This window comes from Drosophila ananassae, chromosome 2L (genome assembly GCF_017639315.1).
Source record: "Drosophila ananassae strain 14024-0371.13 chromosome 2L, ASM1763931v2, whole genome shotgun sequence".
Classification (NCBI taxonomy): Eukaryota; Metazoa; Arthropoda; class Insecta; order Diptera; family Drosophilidae; genus Drosophila; species Drosophila ananassae.
In genome coordinates this window covers 10,171,578-10,191,956 of record NC_057927.1, presented here as the reverse complement: position 1 = coordinate 10,191,956, position 20,379 = coordinate 10,171,578, and the positions used below count along the sequence as shown (strand labels likewise).

At 40.4% G+C, this 20,379-nt stretch overlaps 2 protein-coding genes and 1 long non-coding RNA gene across 8 annotated transcripts in view; 1 reads left to right on the top strand and 2 right to left on the bottom strand.

Moving 5' to 3' along the window:
* The window catches only part of LOC6499683 (serine-rich adhesin for platelets), a 51,179-nt gene that overhangs the window by 17,895 nt on the left and 12,905 nt on the right, over positions 1–20,379 (top strand). The window lies entirely within an intron of this gene.
* LOC6500907 (regucalcin) overlaps positions 1–20,379 on the bottom strand; it is a 38,045-nt gene that overhangs the window by 12,021 nt on the left and 5,645 nt on the right. The gene's annotated exons all lie outside the window — the stretch shown is intronic.
* LOC116654583 lies at positions 9,369–9,917 on the bottom strand. Its single transcript, XR_004309815.2, has 2 exons — positions 9,798–9,917; positions 9,369–9,734 (listed from the first exon to the last, which is right to left on the bottom strand). It is a non-coding gene; the product is annotated as an uncharacterized LOC116654583 (long non-coding RNA).

Below are 20,379 nucleotides of genomic sequence, written 5' to 3'. Positions count from 1 at the left end.
TAATAATAGTACATCCGTCTTGGGTGTCGGACAAAAAACCATAATTTAAAGACTAATCACATGGTTGCAATTATTAATTATTAATATAAACAAGTACCTTGGTAGGCCTCAAATGGGGAACAGCTGCAACACCTCCTAATGCAACAAATGACATAATATTTATACATCCGCGTTATTTGACACCTCCATCCCGGCAGACTTCATCGCTAATAGTTTCCAATCATATTTTTCCTCATAAAGAGTTTCGGGTTTCGCGGTCGGTGGTGCCATTTGTGTGTGATAATTCGCAATTGGAGCTGCAATCGGAATTGGAATGAAAAATACAAAATAAACCAGCAACCAACACCCACTTGCGGTTGTCATCTCCCATCTCCCACAGCACTCGCGGATAATTTTCTAGCTCTTTTAGCGCTTAAGTTGGAAAAGCGTTCGTGAGTGTAAATTGTGTTAAGTTCTTTTTGGCTTTCTCGACATTGGTTGTTGGCTTTCTATTTTCTCGATCTCGATGCCAGGCAGTTGTCTCAGTGGTGCGGCCTTAGATCTTGCCTCACTTCTAGTGACTAATGACAATCGTTTGTGGGAGTAGGAAGTCTGTCTTCTATATATCTCTTTTGTCTTCCGTGCCCGGCCAGTTTTTATTTAATTTTTTTTTTTTGTTTTTTCGGTGGCAAGTTTTCTCTTAGGAGCGGATTCTGGAACGTCATAGTTGGGGTTCTTCCCGGGGTCTTTAAAATTACTTACTAATGATAATTAGAGGCATTATTTTCCCATTATTCTTTTCTATTCGGAAAGTTTCTGCCCGCCCGTCAGTGTCGGTTTTGAAGAAAATGCGGCAGCCGTTGAGGTTTCTGTTTTGGATTTTATTGCAATTAAAGCGCCATTTAACTGGGCGTGGGAGTTGCGTTGTCTTGACCCCACCCACTCGGCCCCACTCGGCCCCACTCGGCCCAACCCACCCGCAAGTCAAGTGGTAATACAGACATGACACATGACAAATTATGAGCAAAGGATTTTTAATTAAAACCTCGAAGGTAACTAAAGTTTTTCCTTTGTGTTCAATTTGTGTGCTTTCTTTTTTTCTTTTTTATTTTTCAATTAAAAATAATGGTCATGCACATTTTATAAATGAGTTTCGGTTCAACGGAGCTTTTGATTATGCAAAAAAAAAAAATAATAATAAAATAAAATTGCAATTTGTGTGTGTGCTCCACTTATTGGCCGAGATTAACCGTGGTGGCTTTTGCGCTTTGTTTGCCAGCCAGCAGATTCAGATTCAGATTCAGCAACATCATCATCCCAAACTCCAACTCCAACTCCAGGTACCTCCATCATTTGCAACGTCGTGTCTTCGGTGGCTGCTTCTTCAGCTACAGCTTTGGAGTTCCAGCTTTGGCTTTGTGCCTTGGAGCTTCCGACTTTCTCCAAACAGATACAGATACACATACGTGGATGCGAGGCACACACTCGTTTTCAGTTAGATTGGCGGCGTTATAACAAATCCAGAGCTGCTCTGCCTGGCCAGCTGCCTAATGATCCGTCTATGTTATAACTTATATGCAAACCGGCTGCCAAATTGAAATGTGCACGGACTTGTGTACTGGATCTCTTTCCCCTGGCACGGCCTGCCTGACCTGGCCATTTGCCAAAAAAAATATATGCTTCTTTGTAAACAATTTGCCATCATAAATGCCCTCGTGTTACGAAACAGTTTTTGTTAGTTGTTTGTGTTGGACTTGGCTACGTCATGGAGCTCATGTTAATTCTATTCATGGGAACAAAGTGAGCTAACACTTGTTTTTTCATAGTTGAAAGTCGTGTCTAGTTTGTAATCTAATCGAACGATGAATGCAAAGCTTATTTATAAAAGAATTTTATCGTGATTTTAATTATTTATCTTTTTCCTTTGCAGGTGAGTGTCCAATGCAACCCCAACAAGAGTCCCAACCCCTGTGTCATGCTGGTAAGAATTAGCAGTCTGGTGTCAGAGTGGCCGGAAATAGATACTCTATCTGAATCGAAACTGAAAAGCTTGGTCAGCTTTAATTAAAATGCAAACTTGTTTCTTTCAAAAGATTTATGATAAAGTGAGGCGAAACTTTATTTTATTTGTAAACTTTATGGCAAATCCGATTTTAATGCTTTTACAAGACACTAAAAATCATTATCGCCTGCCAGGAGGGAGACTTGTGAGACCTTCAACCCTTTTAATTTCTGGGCCAGAGTATTCAGAGACTCTGAGACAGCAGACAGCAAGAAGTCTTACACATTTTATTGGCCAACCAAGCGCGGCCTGACGAAGGAGTTGCCTGTCGTTTTATGTTTCATGCGAATCGCAGCAAAATGAACAAAAATGTATATGTGCAATTATAATAAATTATTTTCGCGTGGATTAACGAGTTAATGACGGACGCTCTGGTCGCTCCGGTGGAAGCCGAAAAGAGCGCGTGTTTTTAATTGTTAAATTGTTTGCAAGAAAACAAGCCACAGTCAGAGCCAGAGCTGGAGCCAGAGTCAGATTCAGTCAAAGCCACTTATACTATACATGCGAATAGATACGATGGGGCTTGCCAAATTTGTGTCATGCCCCAAATAGGCTAAATCCGCAAAGCTTACGATAATTACGGCAACTGGCCAGTAACCAACAACTAGCCAGCAACTTCCCCACAAAACGGAAACGGACGAAAGTATATAAATTTTTTTGTTGAAAAAATTATAAAAAAAAAAAAAATACTCCACACGATGAGGATGCTGCGATAGGAGCGATGGATGTTGCAGGAAATCCAATGTGAGACAAACAGAAACATGGCCATGGCTTGTCCATGGCTATATTTAGTCGGGATGACAGCAGACACTATTCCACGCAAAATAATTAATAGCTCATTAAATAGAAAATAATTTCAAAAAAAAATAATTAGTAAAAATAAATCAAAACTGTAGACTGCTAGTGATATTTTATTTCTAGCTTACTTTTTTATTTTAATTAGATTGTGTAGAGATTGTCAGGTAGTCCCTTTTTCTTCGAGTGCATCTGGCCGGCCAAACTATCGACAGTGTCTGCCGTTTTGGGGAAAATCAGTGTAAACAAGTCTGCTGCAACAACGACCTAAATTTACCGTAAAATTCATGAGAAAAGATACCTACTTGGCTGTTTTTTTTTTTGTGTTTTGGATTTGTGTTTGGGGGAGGTTTAGGCTGCAGGTTCTCAAAGTTTCAGGTGTCTTGTGGCGGCCAGCTGTCGCAGAGATGCAACAAGTTGCCAGTTGCCAGCGAAGCAGTTGTTGTTGCCGTCGCCAAGGTCATCGTCTTTAAACGTGGCCAGCATCCTCCTCTGCCGCTGCTGCTGTTTCTGCTTTTTTTTTATATTTATTTTTGTCTTTTTTTTTATGTGACTGGCTCCCTACTTTTTTGGTAGATCGTTTCCAGTTTGGCAAGTTTTTTTGCTTTTTTTTTTCTTCTTACCACTTGTCTGGGCCTGCTCACTACTTGGGCTTCTGCTCGCAACATCTTCTTGTCCGCTTCTCAGATTCAGCGATGTTCTTGCGCTCGTATTTCAATTTTGCTGCATGTTTTTTTGGTTTTTGGTTTTTGGGCATTTTGTTGTGCCCATATGGCGCCGCTTAAGGTGTCCCCTTGGCTTGGGAGCGACGATAAAGCGGAAAATTTATGACCTCCCCAAAGAAAGCTTCCACGTACTATACAATTTCATTATGAATTATGCACAGCCATGGCCTTTTCAATAAGTCAACGAACTTGCAGCTGTATACTGTATATAGTAATTGCGAGGGTAGATTGTTTTAAAATTAAATTTATGTTCTGTCTGACAGCAAAATTGTCGATTTGATGGACTGTTTTCTGAAAGAAATCTTTTAATTCTGATTAATTATTTCCTTAAAACAAGGTAACAGAAATATTATCTTTAGGCTAAGAACAACTCGATCTACCCTCTCTTGAACCTCCACGTGTGTCTGAGTCATCAAAAAAGGACACTTTCAACACGGAATGGCTCAAAGTCAGGGACATATGAAATGGAGAATAGTACGAATTAGAGAATTTCTCCGCCCAGAACCACAAGCCAGAAGCCACAAACCACGACCCGCAACCCACAATCCATCTGAAAACCCAACAATGAGCGGCCAGAGACAGCGCCCAGCTATTAACGAGCCCAACGAACAAGTCCGGCATGCACACCCCAAATACCCACTGAACCGCAAATGTGTCGCTGCTTAGCTCTGGCTGCTTTCAACGCTGTCAACGAGTCGTATACTTGATGTGTATTTCCAGTTATTGGCGGCCGCATTTATCGATCGGCATGGATATTAGTCGGTGTCCTCATTTAAAGCCAACCACTTGCTAGCTACATGCTCAGTCCGTCTCCTTCTCTTAGTTTTTTATTATTATTTTCGCCAAGTTTCAGCGGCTATGGCCAGATAAATGGCAAAACCTAGTCTAGGAGGCCTGGCATGCAAACAAGTCTTTTATGGCGCTTTTCCAGTGACAGTGCATCACATGGCCATGTTTGGGCTCTATCTGTTAACTGTTTTTGTAAGCCAAACAGCGTTCGAGAGTTGATTTTTGTTGTTTTTGTTATCAAATGAGGTAAGGAAACTGGTTGGCTGTTAAGCAGCCATGCCCCCGACTAATTAGTCGCTTACATTCGCTTTATTTCGATTCTTTTTTTGCGATAAAAAAAAAAACCAGCTAAAAAAAAATCAATAAAATGTTGCGAATTAATTTAAAATTAATTGAAATGTGGCCAGGAAAAATGCATTTGGCCTTCTGGCTGTGTTACATCGCTTGGCCTATTGTGACTAAGCTCCATAAATCATGAAATGGCTCTGTGAGTTGGCCAACAGCGAGTCGTGACCAAGAATATGATGTTTTCCTTTATCTCATCATTTTTTTTTATTTGCTGAATTTTTGTGTTTTTTGTCTTGGATCTGCAAGTTTAATGCGATGCTAAAAAGGTGAGCATTAATGCTAATGTAGTTTTGTGGAAAACCTTAACTTCTGGTGGCTCCAAATGACTACGTTTTTGCATAAATCTTGAGTTTTGAAACTCAACTGTCAAAGGAAAGACTTGACTTTTTTTTGGCAAAAACATCAGATCTTTAAACCCTACAATTAAATGTAGCTATCTGATCTTTATTTTTACGAGGAGACCTCGACTCGTAACTCTTTCGTTTGACTGTCAGCCGCTGGAAGTGAATCCATCTAATTGAATTGTTAAACCAAAGCCGCTGTTCTCCTCCTTCGGTAGCCTTCCTTTGGATTCCCCTGGTCCGAAATGATTCGCTGCTGTCAGCAGATCTCAGTAAGCTCGTAAAGCCACAGCCCGCCGTTCAATTGCGGCGATTAAAGCCGCGCTCGGCCACGGCCATGCAAATAACATACAAATGCCACAGCGCCTCTCTAATAGGCTTGGATTTTCGGTTCGGATTGGGCTTGGTCGTTGTCATCATCATAGCAGTAGTAGTAGTAGTAGTAGAAGGCCTTTCGGCCGACGTTCTCTTGCCATTACATTACAATACACATTACATTAAACGAAGGTAAGGTAAGCGCTCTGCCGCTCTGCCGCTCTGTTACATAAAAGCCGTAATGAAAATGCTGAAAATTCCGAAGCTGCCGTAGTTGCCGTTTTTTGTTGCTGCGACCGTCTCATTAGCCGAGGCTTATGAATACAATCCCCGGCTAACTCAGCTTAAATAGCACGAATAAGTGCAATTCATGCGGCAAGTGCGTGGCTCGAGTGCACCTGAAAGGCAGGCAGCAGTGGCCAGAGGTATTTCTCCATTCCCTCCACTCGTCCAGTCGCCCATTCCACACAATCTTCAATCCTCCATAGTGCTAGAGTGCCGTAGTGCCGTGCCGGTCTTCAGTCCTCAAAGATGAAGTGGCCAAAGTGGCCAAGTGGCCAAGCGTCTAATTATGTGCACCCTTGGGGCGCTAGTAGCTAGCTTCCCGCCCGGCCAGCGGACAGTAAACAAAATAAAAAACCAATTTGTTAGCGCCGTCTAGCAACTCCCAAATGCACAGTGGGTTTAAAAAAAAAAAGGTAATGATTTACGAAGAAATAGCTGTGAAGACAGTAGATGACCTTCAATCATATTGATCAGCAACCTTGCTTCTTTAAACTGTTCTATGGTCTTAACAAAAGTCATAAATAGTTACATTTACAAGTCATAAAAATGTATTTTACGTTACTTTCTAGGAAACCTTTTTTTTTGTAATAGCCAGTCTATTAAACGGTTACTTTGGTTTATACTTTTACGGCTTATTGGGTAACAGTGTGCAGTCTGTTTAATTAGTGGACGCGACTTGAGTTCTTGGTCAAATCTTAGCCGTGACTTTCTAAACGCAAATTCTTGAGCCATTCTAAGGGGAGTGTGATTTATGGCTGGCATGGCTGCTTATGTTAGATGCTCGTACACATTTCAAATTAGCAGCTAGAATAATAGCCGCCAGCGAAAAAGTGCTTCCACGAAAATGCTTAAAATTTTGTTAAGAGTTAAATAGAAGCGTAACCAGTTTTGAAGAAAAACAAAAAGCAAAATCTAAAATCCAAAATGGAAAATGGAAACACAAAAAAAGGCAAAAAGTCTTTGATAACCAATTGTCTATCGGCTGAAATTGGTGTTGCTCTTAAATTGGCTTAATTTCCGTGCCAAAAACAAAAGGCGGAATCGATCAATGGAAATCCAAAGTGAACCTGAAATGAGCTTCCCCCTTGGCCAGAAACTACTAGCATAGAGGAAAGAAACCATTTACGAATTGGCTATGCTTTCAATGCCAAAAAGGGTCGCAGTGGGAGCCCCCAAACAACTTAATGAACCCAACACTTGCCTCTCCCCCCATTCCACAACCCATTCCACTCTGTTTTTTTAGCCAAAGCAATTTAATAAAGCCATGAACCTTGAGCCAAGTACATAGAAAAGGCAAACACCAGCCATGCTGTTTCGTGGGGTATATAGTCTCTGTTATTATTATTTTGGGGTCTGCTCTCAAAGCAAATATGTAGCTACCAACAAGCAGCAACTGACAACTGTCAAAAGACACTGGCGGGGCCAGAGGCAGACAGAGGCAGGGACAACGAGCAGAAGAGTGTCAAGTTTAAATATTTTTATACGAGTGCCAAAAAGTGTCGCAGTCTTTGTGTCTTGAGGACAATGGTAGTCTACCCAGTACCGGCTTAGCTCGGCTCGGGAGTTTTGTTACAACATTAGAGATGTTTTTTTTTTGTAAGACGGCTAAGCCTTTAAGCCAGGGGTGCCCAAGCACTGCTTATGACAGAGCAAATTCCAATACCTATGCACAAAAGCACAAATACATATGAGCGATAGTTTTTTTTTTTTTTTCTATCGTATCACTGAAAAAAATTTTTGTAACATTTTCAACAGAAAAAAAAAAAAATTTTTTTTCGGATAATTGAGAATTAATTTTAGGATTATAATTATTTTCAATATGCTCAATTATTTTTCGAATTTTTTTTACTGCGCTTCCATATCGGCTTGTGACGCAGATACTTTAGCATAGCATTTAATAAAATGCCTTTCCAAATTAATTTTTTTGTTTCCGCTTATTATTATATTACATATAATACATTGCTGCTCGCAAAGAAAATTTTCGACAAAGAAAAAATGCATCGTTCCACAGTCAACCATTCTGTCCAAAACCACAACAAGAAGTGATTTTTTGCAGTGAAAAGTTTTCGGCAATCCAACAACAAAATGCCAGAAAAGTGTTGAAACTGTTTAAGTGTTATTAAACTACGAAAAATTGTTATTGTAATTTGCCTTGCCTATACTGGGAGCAGCACACGTATATGATTTTGCTCTACCCATATGACAGAGCAATCCAACAACAAAGGAGGAACGAGAGCAATGGGACTGGGCATCCCTGCTTTAAGCCCTATTGATTGAGCCAGACTAGCACAAAAAAGGTGCTGACTATTTAGCTAATTTCGAGCTACTTAAAAAAAACTTTAATGATGACAAGTGGGTTTATATAAAGGACCATAGATAAGGTCTACAAAAAACTAACTAAAAAAAGGTTTAGATTATTTCTTATCAATTGGTAAATATCAGGAAATGTTTATTTTTTATGATGAAATTTAAACAAAGGCTTCTAGCTTTGGCTTAAAATAGGGTTTCAGAGAAAGTTTTATATTAGTTGGAAGTTCTTTTAATTTGTGTTTTGTTGTAAACTCCATAAAAAGTAGATTAAATCTATTTATTAAGTGAAAATGGAACTCTGGCTCTTATTTATGATACCAACTGTTGACAGCCTGGTGAAATATTCGCCAATGAAAATGGACACAGACATTGAACCGGCACAAATCTAGTTGGCTGTTGGCTTGCTTTTCGTGTGTGGGGGTTTGCGTTGGACGATATGCGATATGGGAGGCCATAAGTCATGAGCCATCAGCCATCCGCCATCAGTCAGTAGGATGTGGCGATGCAAATCTATTCGACTCTGGCCAAATGCAAACAACAAAGTGCAGTGAACAGCTGGGGGCATGTCAAGCCAATTAGAAGTGCTAACAAAAAAAAAGAGCAGTGAGGGCCATGGTGGGCCCACGAGGCGCACGCGCCCTAAATTGTTAAAGGTAGGGCCCCGAAAACTTTTCCATTAGCTCAAGGTCCTTCGGGGACTGCCCATAACCTACCGACCTACCCTTCTTCTGGGGGCAATTATAACTTTTGTTATGGCTGGGCTCTAGGAAAAAAGTACACTGCTTTTTTTGTGTAGACTGCTGCTCTGCTGCTGCGCCATTTCTACAATTGCCATGGCGATGCAATTTAAGTTTTAATGCGCAAGCCCCTCTGCGATTGTATCTGGCAGATACTACTTATTGCAGCAAAGTTGTGGCTTTGTGACTTTCGCGCTCTAAGTGCCGGGCAATTTCAGTTTCAATTTTACCCATTTTGCCGTGACCTTTTTTGTTTTTTTTTTTCTGTTAAGCCCGGCCTCTTGCTTGTTTTTGCATTTTTTTTTTTTGCGCCGGCCAATTGTTAGTGCTAGGCATTGGCGCATAAACGCCGTCCCATTAGCCGAGTGAAAAGCAAATAGAAATTGGTGCTAAATTATGCCGGAACTAAGCCGAACCATATAAGCTGCTTGCTTTCTTGCCATTTCGATTTCCTTAGTCATGCCAGCCTTTTCATCTTTGATTTTCGATTTTCGCCTTCGATACTTGCGTCAGGAGTCGATTGGGTAACAAAGATCCAAAGTTAATACGAAAACCGCTTTATTTTTTTTTGGGGTTTCGGTTATCTTCAATCGAGAAACCGGCGGGCAAGGTGAACGCACCAATTGCCGGGAGGTTTTTGATCTGGATGGTCATTAACCCATCAGGTGTTGGAGACACCTGATTTATTCTTACAGAAACTATAACAAAATAGGGTATTTATTAAATGGCCTTGTAAGCCTGAGAAAGCAAGGAACTACAAGTATTAAAAATATCTCAAAAATTGTTCATGTTGTCGGGCTTGAAAGGCGTTTATGGTAAGGCATTCCTATCCGCCAGATCCTTTCCTTTGACGACTGACTTTCCGAGAGCTTTCCGCACTTTCATTCACTCACATATGAGATAAAAAGGAGGTTGGCAATTAAAACATAAATCTCCGTCCGGCCGTCACAATAATGTCAGCATTGTAGTTGTTTACCCCCTTTTTGGATAGGCTTATCTCCGGTCGCGGATCTGTCTGTCTGCGCCTGTCCAATCATCTGAAAGTCTGCTAATGAAAATATTAAATTTAATGAAATGAATATTTTTGCCTTTTGGCGTCTATCTGGCTTACTGGCTTGTTGGCTTGTTGGCCAGCACGTGAAATCTCTATAGAAATACCAAGACAGTCCACAAGAAAAGAAATGCCTGCCCAGGCCAAGCCAAGCCAAGCCTGGCCCGGGCCCGGGCGAAAGTGTTGGTCTGGCTGGCCGTTTGGTTAATTTTTACCCAAACGCAACTGGCCAGAGCGTCAATCAAACGTTGTCGCGGCTGTCTGCGAATGGCGAGTTCATATTCACTCACTCAGTCACTCATTCGGCGCGGTGTACTTTCGAAAGCAATTTACTATTTGTTAATGAAACTTAAATAATGCTCCAAATAAGCAAATGGCAATCAAAAGTTATTATGTGCATATAAAGAGTGCTTTTAACAACTGTCTTGTTGCACTTTCAGTTGCCTATATATATTTTTTTTTTGTGTGTCTGCAGTCAGCTGTTCCCCAACCTCGGTTATGGGTATTCATGCCCTAACAATATGGCAATATATGTATGTATATATATATTTTCTGTGGCCACAAAACAGCCTCGGGCAGCGGCAAAAATTTTCTACCGGCGCCCTTCGTCAGAGGTTGGTTCCCCAGCCGGGGAACTGACAGCTACAGCTCTCTTTGGCGTAGTAGTTGTTGTTCAGTCGCCCGTTTATAATGTAACCACAATTCATTTTTGTTTTTCCTTCCATCAGCCATGTAATTTTTTTTTAGTTTCAGCTTGCCCGGTGTACCATTACCTTTGATACACTATATTTATCCAGGCGTTGGCTCTGCGATAATCATACATCACTTCATCTAAATAGGAATTGGTATGAATTGCTTCCAAAAACCAACCATAAAAGTGGGTGTAATGAGTTTATAAATGCACTATAAAAGGGTTATTGTGTCTTTGTTCTCGGAAGTGAAATAATTTCCCGGAAATTTAACAGATATTTTGGTTATTAGGAGCTAAAAATTGTTTATATAATTGTGAGTTGCCTGAAGCGACAATTTTGCCCTGTTACATGGGGGGTTTATTCTTCCAGGAAGCTTGTAAAAGTTCCAGGTGTTTTGGCCACAATCGCCTTTGGCCATGACTATCTCCCGCTATAGCCGCTCGACAGCTTTGTTGTGGTTAAGAGTCCTCTGTCTCTTGGCCAGATCTCTGGGGGCCCTTCCCGTTTCCCGTTTTGCTGTTTCGCCGATTATGCGACACGTTGTTGGCCCCTTCAACGAAAGTGTTGCGGTTAAAAAAAAAAAAAAAACAAACACCAACGCAAAGCCCGCCCTTTCGGAAAACTTTCAGTGAAGGAAGAAAAAAAAATACAAAAATAATGGAGAGAATTACAATTTGAATGCATTGTCTTTGGTGCGGCAATGGCATCGCCAAGAGTGCTATTGCTGGCCCTTCCGTTAAATGCAACTTTCATGGTGGCTGGAAGGCATAAAATCGAAACCAAGACCAAAACCAAAGCCAAAGCTGTTCGATGCCGCAGCGATAATAAATTTCCCCTCATTGTTGCTTGGTTTTATGCACACAATATCATCATAATAAATTTCTCGCCGATGTACAGCGATGGCTGTTGTACTTTAATAAGCAAAGTGCTTGGGCTGGCCCGCTGGCCGCTGGATGGTTAGTTAGCCTGAATGCCTGCCTGCCCGTTGCCACTTTGCCACTCGGTGTCGGCCATTAGCCATTGGCCACTGTTGGCCACCGTTTGACCACGACTTGGCCGGGCAACCTGCAACCTGCTGCATACAGTTTGTTGACCCTTTACTTCCACAGGCATTTGGGAATCATATTTTAAGGATTTTATTTAACTTACTTTAGAGTTTAAACTTTAAATAAAGTGTCAGTGTAATTACTTTGAAACCTTCCTTTAAAGACGACTCTCTCAGGGCTAATAAATTACTTGACTTGACTGCAAGTGTCAGTGTTAGTTACTGGCTATTTTTATACGCCAATATTTTAAGTAAATTTTATTTATTAACCATTTGTAGTTGCAGTAGCAGTGTCTGTGGCTTTCGGTGGTACGTCGTTAATTTGCATGCGTCAGATGGCAAAAGTTGCCATCTCTGACACGGTCGCCGCCTGCTGACTAAGCGCCGCACATTTCCGCCTTCGTTTTAACTGGCTAAGATACGTGGGGTTGTCACTTGCACGTCGGCCATATCATTAATTAAATACACATATATATTATATATGTAGTGTATGTCGGAAAAGGTGTTAATTATCATCTCTGTTGCATGGCTAATAACTGGGCTATACCCACAGACCAAGCGCAGAGACCAAAGAGCTTTGCTTAGACAATGGTGCCTAGGGAGAAATCCTCGTTTTTGGCAATGCGTGGGCCATAACCGTAATGGCATCTCATTAGCATTGCATTAACGACACAATCATAATTTTTAATGATGGAAAACGTGCCAGCTTCAGGTCAAAATGTTGCCAATCGTTAAATAAATTCATAAAAAATAAAACTTTATTTTCTAATAAAAATTTCTTTGCAACTACTTTCTCGTTGGCAGATCGTAAATCTCATTAAAGAACCTCTCTGATGATTGTGTCCAAAAATTTCGCTTTATGATTTTTTATTTTCTTGTTTTTCTTACATCATTAGAGTTTTTACTTTCCTCGGGCAAAGTTCACTGCTCTTGGCCACCATTCCATGTTTTTTTTGTTTTTCTTGCTTATTAGCCTGGCTGGCTTGGCTCGCATTTCTTTTTTGTATAATTTGTAGTTTATTGTTTTTTGTTTTCTTGTTTTCTGCGTTTTGGCATGCAAATTACAAAGGCTACACAATAACCAGGCTGCAACTGCACCGCAAAATTGTTGAAATATTTTCACTTCGTAGCTACCAGAGTTCACTGGAATTAATAACTCAATTTCTCATGCCCTTGCCTCGACTTGTGGGTGTTATAATATATTTTGTATTATAGTAAGATCTTACTGATAGTAATATAATATTAAATACCTCAGTTCTGTTTAGCATAACTTTTTATTTGAAAACTTTTACAATTGGCTTTCTACTTTCGTTGGGATTTTCTTTCCTATGAAGTCTCAAGTGGCTACTTTGGATGGAGTTGCGCAAAAATTCGTTTGATGAATCACTTAAGAAAGGGTGATACCACTTCGATTTCTTGCTTTTAATGTTTCTGCTGAAGATGGCTTTCATTTTTTGCCGGTTTCCTTTGCCAGCTGCCGCTTCGTGCTACTTTGCAGTTGTTTATTATGCCAGGCCAGGCCAGGCTGCCGCTTTTGTGCATTGTTGCTCATACGCCCCGTTGGGGCTGCTGATTTTGCACTCATTTCATTTCAACGCGTTTCCCATACAACAAAAAAAAAAGAAAAAACTGCAAGCAACTGCAATGGAAGAGGCAGCAACATTAACAGACGTGTTTAGAATCAGGTCTATAAATAAGCCACAAGATAGAGAGAAGCAAAGCAACATAAATAGCACTGACTTGTTGCTAGAAACTGTCAGAACCGAAACTAATCAACGTCCAACGTATTTTTATTTCTATTCTCCTTCGCTGGTAATCATTATTAATAGGCGGCCAATTACAACACCCGGCGATAGATGGATGATAGCCAGTTAGATGCTCCCAAGGCTACTATCGATAAAGCTGCAGAGAAAAAAAAACAGAAAAACAAACAAATAAAATGGCAACAAAGGGAACCAAGCACATTGCATGTTGTTGGTTTAGTCAAACAAGCTAGCTAGCTAGCTGTGGGCAACAAACAAAGGCTTATAATATAAAATATGCGACTACTGTAATAAATAAATGCGACGGCTTGGCTCTAAAGCCACAAAGCTCCAAAGTCGCCAAAGCCAGCCAGCCAGTTGAGCTCAATTAATACGCTCGCCAGCCAAGTTTTTGCATGGCAGAAATTAATGTTGAAATTAGACAGACAAATATTTGCCACTGCGAATCACGACCATGCAAACGAACTGCTAAAACAAATTGCGAAAAATGCATTTCAAATTGAATATCCACTCGAGATTTATACATACTACAAGTCATAGTCGATATATAGCTACGAGTCTGTATGTGCAAAGACTCCACTTGAGTGAGCACTGAAGCGGCATGTTAAAAGGTCATTGTCTGCCAATCGAACAGCAGCAGCAGCAGCAGCTTTAACCACAAAAGGCCGAGCGCAATATCTGATTATTAAACACAATCGAAACACAAAAAAAAAGTGGTCAAAAAAACAAAGAGACCTGGCCAACAGCTGGGCGGGCTGCCGATCTTTTGTGGCTTTAAGTTTTGAATAAAATTTATAATTAATATATTTTTTTTTTGTGGTAGCTTTAGGTTTGGCAATTCTCTTTTTTTTTGGAAAGGTTCTTTAATAGCAATACTTCCCTGAAATTCAAAAAACAGCTGCCTCATGGACAGCCTTCGAGATTTAATTCGCTTGAGATGATGGCAAGATTTTAATAACTGGCAATTACGAAAAGTACAGCTGTCTTTGGCCAGGTCCCGGCTTTAACTGCATTTAGTCACAGTTTAGTCAGCGCCAGTGAAGGCAGCAGCGATGGCAGCTTTATGTCTCATTCGCGGTTTCAGTCGCAGCAAGGCCTTGGGAAATCTCTCGCCAAACAATGGCACATTAAAGACTTCAATCCGGCAAGCCTGGCGTCGGGGGTACCTACAATACATACAATACGACGATACGAGATACGAGGCGTTGCCGGCAAAATTCCTAAAAGCGGTTTATAACAGTTGTCTGCTCAGAGCCGACAAGCCGGGGTCTTGGTCTATAGGTCTTATCAACGGGCGGCAGCTCGGGGCAGCATTATCTTTCTCTTTCTATCTTTCTATTTGTGTAATGCCATTTTCTCTTTGCTTTCTGAGCTTCATTAACACATCGGAATTTCACTTTCACACATGTCAGCTGTATTGACGGATTGATTTTAGCTTTTGGCCCGGCTTTGAATTTTATTCACTTTGCGATAAGACGTTGGCTTTCTACGAGCGAGAGTTCTTTTCAGGGAATTTGCAAACATTTCAAACTACAAATGTCAAACAGCGTAGCTTCCACTAGGCTTTCAGATTAATTAAAGAAAAAAAATACCGACCCATTCCCTTTTTCATGAAACAAGTTTGGCAGCCATAAAAATAGTTATTTTATTTTAATTGATTGTTTTAACATTAATACGCTATTACGTAAGCCAAGACTCGCTTATCTTAGACTCTTAAATCTTATTTAGGATTTAGGCTATTTGAGTGTCATAAAGAATTTCACTTTCACACCTGTCGGGTTAAAGGCTTAAATCAAATTTATAATCCACTATTAATTTGGCCTCAAACCACTCAATTGGTTTTGGGGTTTTGGGTTTTATTTTCGCTTTTTTTTTGCAAAGTCGAAGGAAAAAAAAAGGAAAATAAAACCTATCCTTGAGGCTTACTGCGCTGTTGACGTCAAAACTGTTTGGTCGATACCGGCAGAGTACGGAAAATCACTCCTCTCTGACTTTGAGTGACATTTTCCGCTGTGGAAAAAAGTGAAAAGTTGCTATTAATAATCGCACGATGAAAACTTTGCCCAAAGTGTCAGTTGCAGTTGACCGGTTGATAGTGACGAATGCACCTGCTGTCCGGTTATAAATACAAACAAAATTCAACAAAAATTGCTATAAATACAAATGTTACCTACAACAATTTATAATTAGTTTCTTGTTTGGGGCTTGCTTTTTTTTTTGTACACTTTAATGCAAATTATTTTCTGCCAGTTACTGGTTATAATAAATAATTAGTTATATTTTTTGCGACTATAATTAATTTTGTTTGATGGCCGGAAGCAGTTGGCAGGTGTCGGAGGCAAAGGTTAACCTAAGGTGGCTGTTTGAAACCAGCTCACTAATGGCTTGGGAAAAGGCGTACAGCTTTTCCCATAATTAAATTAAACAGTTTCCCATTAATAATTGTCACAGAAGACGGAGCACACTTAATGCTTCCTCGGTCCATATATGTCGATCCAAATGTCAGAGCCATAAATTGATCCCAAACATAATAATCCACAACAATCGGTCGGAATCGGCATCGGCATCGGCATGTATAAAAATTAACCATCAAGCCATTTATGAAACACAAAATGCCAAAGAAGCCGTATATGATGCTTTATTGCCCGATCCGATCCCCTCCCCTGGGGTAATTCAATTGAATTCGCCATGAATGCGAATTGAATTGGGTCTATAAACAAACGAGGCTATAGCCAAATGTGGCCTAGCCGAGCCACCCTAGACATAAACACAAACATACACACCACAGCCCCGTCAATCCGACGAAAAATTATGTAAATTTTCTATTAAAAAAAAAAATGGGGGGAAAAACAAAAATCGACAGTCGAAGGAAAGCCGATCAAAGCGGCAAATTGAAAACCTGGTAGACAGTTAAATTGATTATACTACACAAACTTATTTGCACAAATATATATACATAAATACTTAGCTTATGTTTTTGGCTCGTCTGGCTTTCGGGCCACTTGTCATTTTACCAAATTTGGCAGGTTGTTCGACGCTCGAAGGCGCCTAAACATATGCCGCAATCAAATAATTGCCTTAATAAATTTGCTTGAATTCGTTTCAAGTGCTAGCGATTTTCAGCAAAGTCCTGCCTAAAAATAAATCATTTACGTGTAGGCCTCACCTGTCGCGTGTTTGCTGTCACTTTGGAGGCGTCCACTTCGTGGTCTTCCATATATGTGGGCTGGATAGGTGGCGAGTGGAGATGGTGGACACCACTGAGAAGATTGCAACCAAAAAATAATATCCAATTAAAATTTGAATTAAAAATGAACTCCCATGAACTTGGTGCTAGAAACTCAGTTCTTTTCAGATTATTTCACCTGAAAATATCATTCATTATCCACTTTTGGTAATAACTTAATTCCTTTAGAAAATTATAATATTAAGATTAGTTTATTTTTGTAACAATTTATACATACGTTTCTATTTTTGTTAAGCAAAAAGTAAGTCATCATGGCTAATTGACTATTAGATCATCTTTACTTTTTATAATGACTTTTTGTGGGGCAACACTTTTTTGATTTTTTTTTTTTTTGCGAAGTGCTTGTCTAATGATCGCTCGCTCGCCGGTTAACTCTATAATTTTTCACAGTGACTGAGCCAAATCTGGCATTTGAGACTTGGCAATAAAGCCCACTCAATATCGACCATCTTTGGCGACGTCTCACGCATCTTTTCGTGCCAATTGCCAAACGGTTCAAATGTTGCCTGTTGGCAACATAGAAACCCTCTTCTTTTCGGCCCGGCTTAGGCAAATCCAGTTAAGAGCCGTATAGCCATTTTGATTATTTTTACATTGGCGGCGCTGGTCTATGCCCTGGCGTTATTTTTATGTTTTTTTTCCTGGTCAAAACACTCTGGACAAGCACAATGGCGGACAATGAAAAAATCAGTTTTAATGGCTGAAGACCATAAAAGCGTCATGGCTCATAATTCATTTGGGGGGCGAACTTTGGATTTCGTTATGGAACCATCCGTGATTGCGCTATCTCCTACCGGCTTGTCACTCTCTCTCTGCACTTTTTTTTTTCCACTATATTGTATCTCTATCGGTGTCTCCAGGGGTCCAGGTTTCGACCATGGCCATTTCACACTATCGCCGCTTTATCGACAATTTTATTTGGCTCACTCGCCAGCCGTCAATCGGCCCTGAATCGTAACTGTCATGGTTCCGAGCAGAGAAGTGCCAAATCCAACCAGGCAGGCACTCACTTCTCCCCCATTTTGCGTCATAAAAATGGTTGCATCCAGCACAGAGAAAAATTTTAAGGGCACCTGGGATCACTTTATATCATATCCATTATATAAATTATATCTCTACATTAAATTCTATTTTTTATTAAATCTAAAATTAGTATTACCTAAAAACTAATCACTTTTCTCCGAGCTAGGTTATACATATATTTTTTTCTGACTGCCCCCTCGAATTTCCTTCACTCTCGTTGGATCGTAAAATTTTCTAAGCTCATTATTTGCTCATATTTTTACTATTGGCCGGCAGGGCTTTTGTTGCAGCTGTAGAAAAAAAAGTAAAGAAAAAAGATTTTAACGCTATTTCTGTTGCTGTCTGATGACAAAGTGAAAGTTTTTTTTTTCTTTGTCGTTGTGCCGGCAAAACGTAACAACTAAACAAAGCTGCGGGCCATATAGCTTCATTTATATATGTATATATATATATAAATATATATATGGTTTCTATATAAGTTTACCAAGTAAATGTGTGTTTTTCTTGTGGCTGCACTTTTTTTTTTTGAGCTTGGGGAGGGATGTCAAAGATCATGGGTCCCGGGAAAAGAAGACACAAGCCCAGTCTGGGGTCCCTCACGCTTTTCTGTTGACAGCTCTTTTTTTTGCGGTTACGTACGGCTATGCGATAAAAATTTGTCACATCTTGTTAAGGCTAAGGCATCCGACACTGCCAGTTAGTGTGGTTTTATTACTTGGATTTTCACACCCTCAAAATGGCCAGGGAATGTTGTGTTTGTGTTGCCCCTGGGACTCTACTAATTAGCCAAGTTTTGATCAAAATGAATTGCAATTCTTGGGGAAGCCATATAGAATCAAAATGCCATTTGCATTTTTGAGTCATCAATCAGTCTATTCGGATGTCTGTACCCAATATCGATTTGCAAACTATAATTGCCTTTGGCTTTATTTTCTCTAAGCTTTCATTTCGCAGTACGACCGTATTTGGATGTGTGTCACACGGCGTATGAGTAATCATTCGACGAAATCTTATCAAATGTCAGCGGCGAAATGCAAACAATTATCAACTGGCCGGGCTAAAAGAAAACATTTAGACTGGGCTGGCTATATGTGGCTATCAGCCAACAACTCCCGATAAGCCATACAAAGCCAAGAGGCAATTCAGCAATGCGCTTTTAAATTGCGTCGCCATTTTTGGCCTATCGTCAAGCGACTAAACGTATTTTGCATATATTTGAATAGAGTGGCCGGCCCACAGGTGGGCGCAGCTGGTTCGGCGAGGCGCTGACAAACTGCACATAATAAATATAATATGTATTTCATTTTCGTATAAAATAAATCAGAGCTGCGAGAGCTCCGAAAGTGAAACGTTACCACCGGATGTTCGAAGATTGACAAACTAAGCTGAATGAGCCGAAGCAGTGCAGCGCACAAAACATGAAGCTCTATCGATTGCTGGGGTGGCTGACTGACTCTACCATATCCCCCAGACATGCCCCCATCCTCCTCTATATATATATGTATATCTGGGTGTCTCTGGTTGGATGCATTGACAGATTGCAGTGTGTAATCGCACAATCGTGTAGTCATTGGCACATTAAAAAAAAAGCAACAGACGAGCGGGCAAAAAACTACAACTTTGGGGAGCGAAAAGCCAGAGTCTATTTCTGATGTTGCCTTTTGTAAAAGTGCATTGAACAGCGAAATTAATGCAAGTCAAGTAATGCGGAAAAGGGCGTGCCCGACTATTTGGGACGTATTCGTTTAGTATGAAAGAAAAGCAAACAAAAATCGATATACAAACAAGTGGCCAGAACTGAAATCAAAGACGCTGACTATAAACAAAAAAAAATGTATAAAAAAAAAGAAAATCGTGCAAAATGTGTACAAATTGGTCAACTTCCGGTGGCAATCGAGCAGTGGTCAACTCCAGTTATCGCGTGACCACTTTGGGGATCAGATCCGGGCTTCCCGAAATTATATAGCCAATGCTAATTAACAGAACGAGCCCGCACAAAAGTGTGAAAATTGTGTGAAAGTTCCGGGGAGGGCCAGCAAAATAGTGTTTTTGTTTTGTTGATGTTGATGTTGTTCATGTTGATGGGGATGGGAATTGGATGCAAACACAATGTAATATTGACAAAACCCGAAAGCGAAATGCAACAGCTATTGTTTTGGAGGGGCCGAAGCCGTGCAGCCGTGTATTCGTTTAGTTTGGATGTCAGGTAGGCAGGCCAGTCCAGCGCCGGAAAATCGATTAGAAATCGCTGGCAAATGACAGCGCAAGAGGTGTGCCCGTTGGCTTAAAACCGACAGCCAGGCCAGCACCGAAAGTGCCAGTGCCAGTGTCAGATACACAGAGATACGTGGCAACAGATACGGTGTTGGTGGATATTCCCGCGAGGAGTTCCCCCAAGGATAACCCATCCAAAAACGTTTATTCACGTTTATCGTATCATCATGGTGTGTGGTGATCATCATCTTTCGTCGGACGGACAGACAGACAGACTGGCGGACAGGCAGACTGGCGGACAGACGGACAGGCGAAAGTTTAGTCCCAAATGTACGGTAATAGTTATAGAGACGAGAGCGCTTGTGCCAAAGGTGCAATTAAAATTTAAAGTAGTTAATTAATTTAATGCAAAGTGCCGACTAACGGTGGGTTTCGGTCTACAAAACACAGACGGCGCTTTTCAAGAAACCAAACCACCAGAGTACAGTGGTGTTTAGTCATATTGTGTTTCGGATAATTAATTAATTATTGGATGAATTCTTATAAAGACGGTCTTTAAACATAATTACATAGATGGAAATTGCGAATCTTACAACAGTTTGCCATTCCGAAAGTGGGAAATAATTAAAAATTTCATCTCTTTTGCAAATTAAAATCT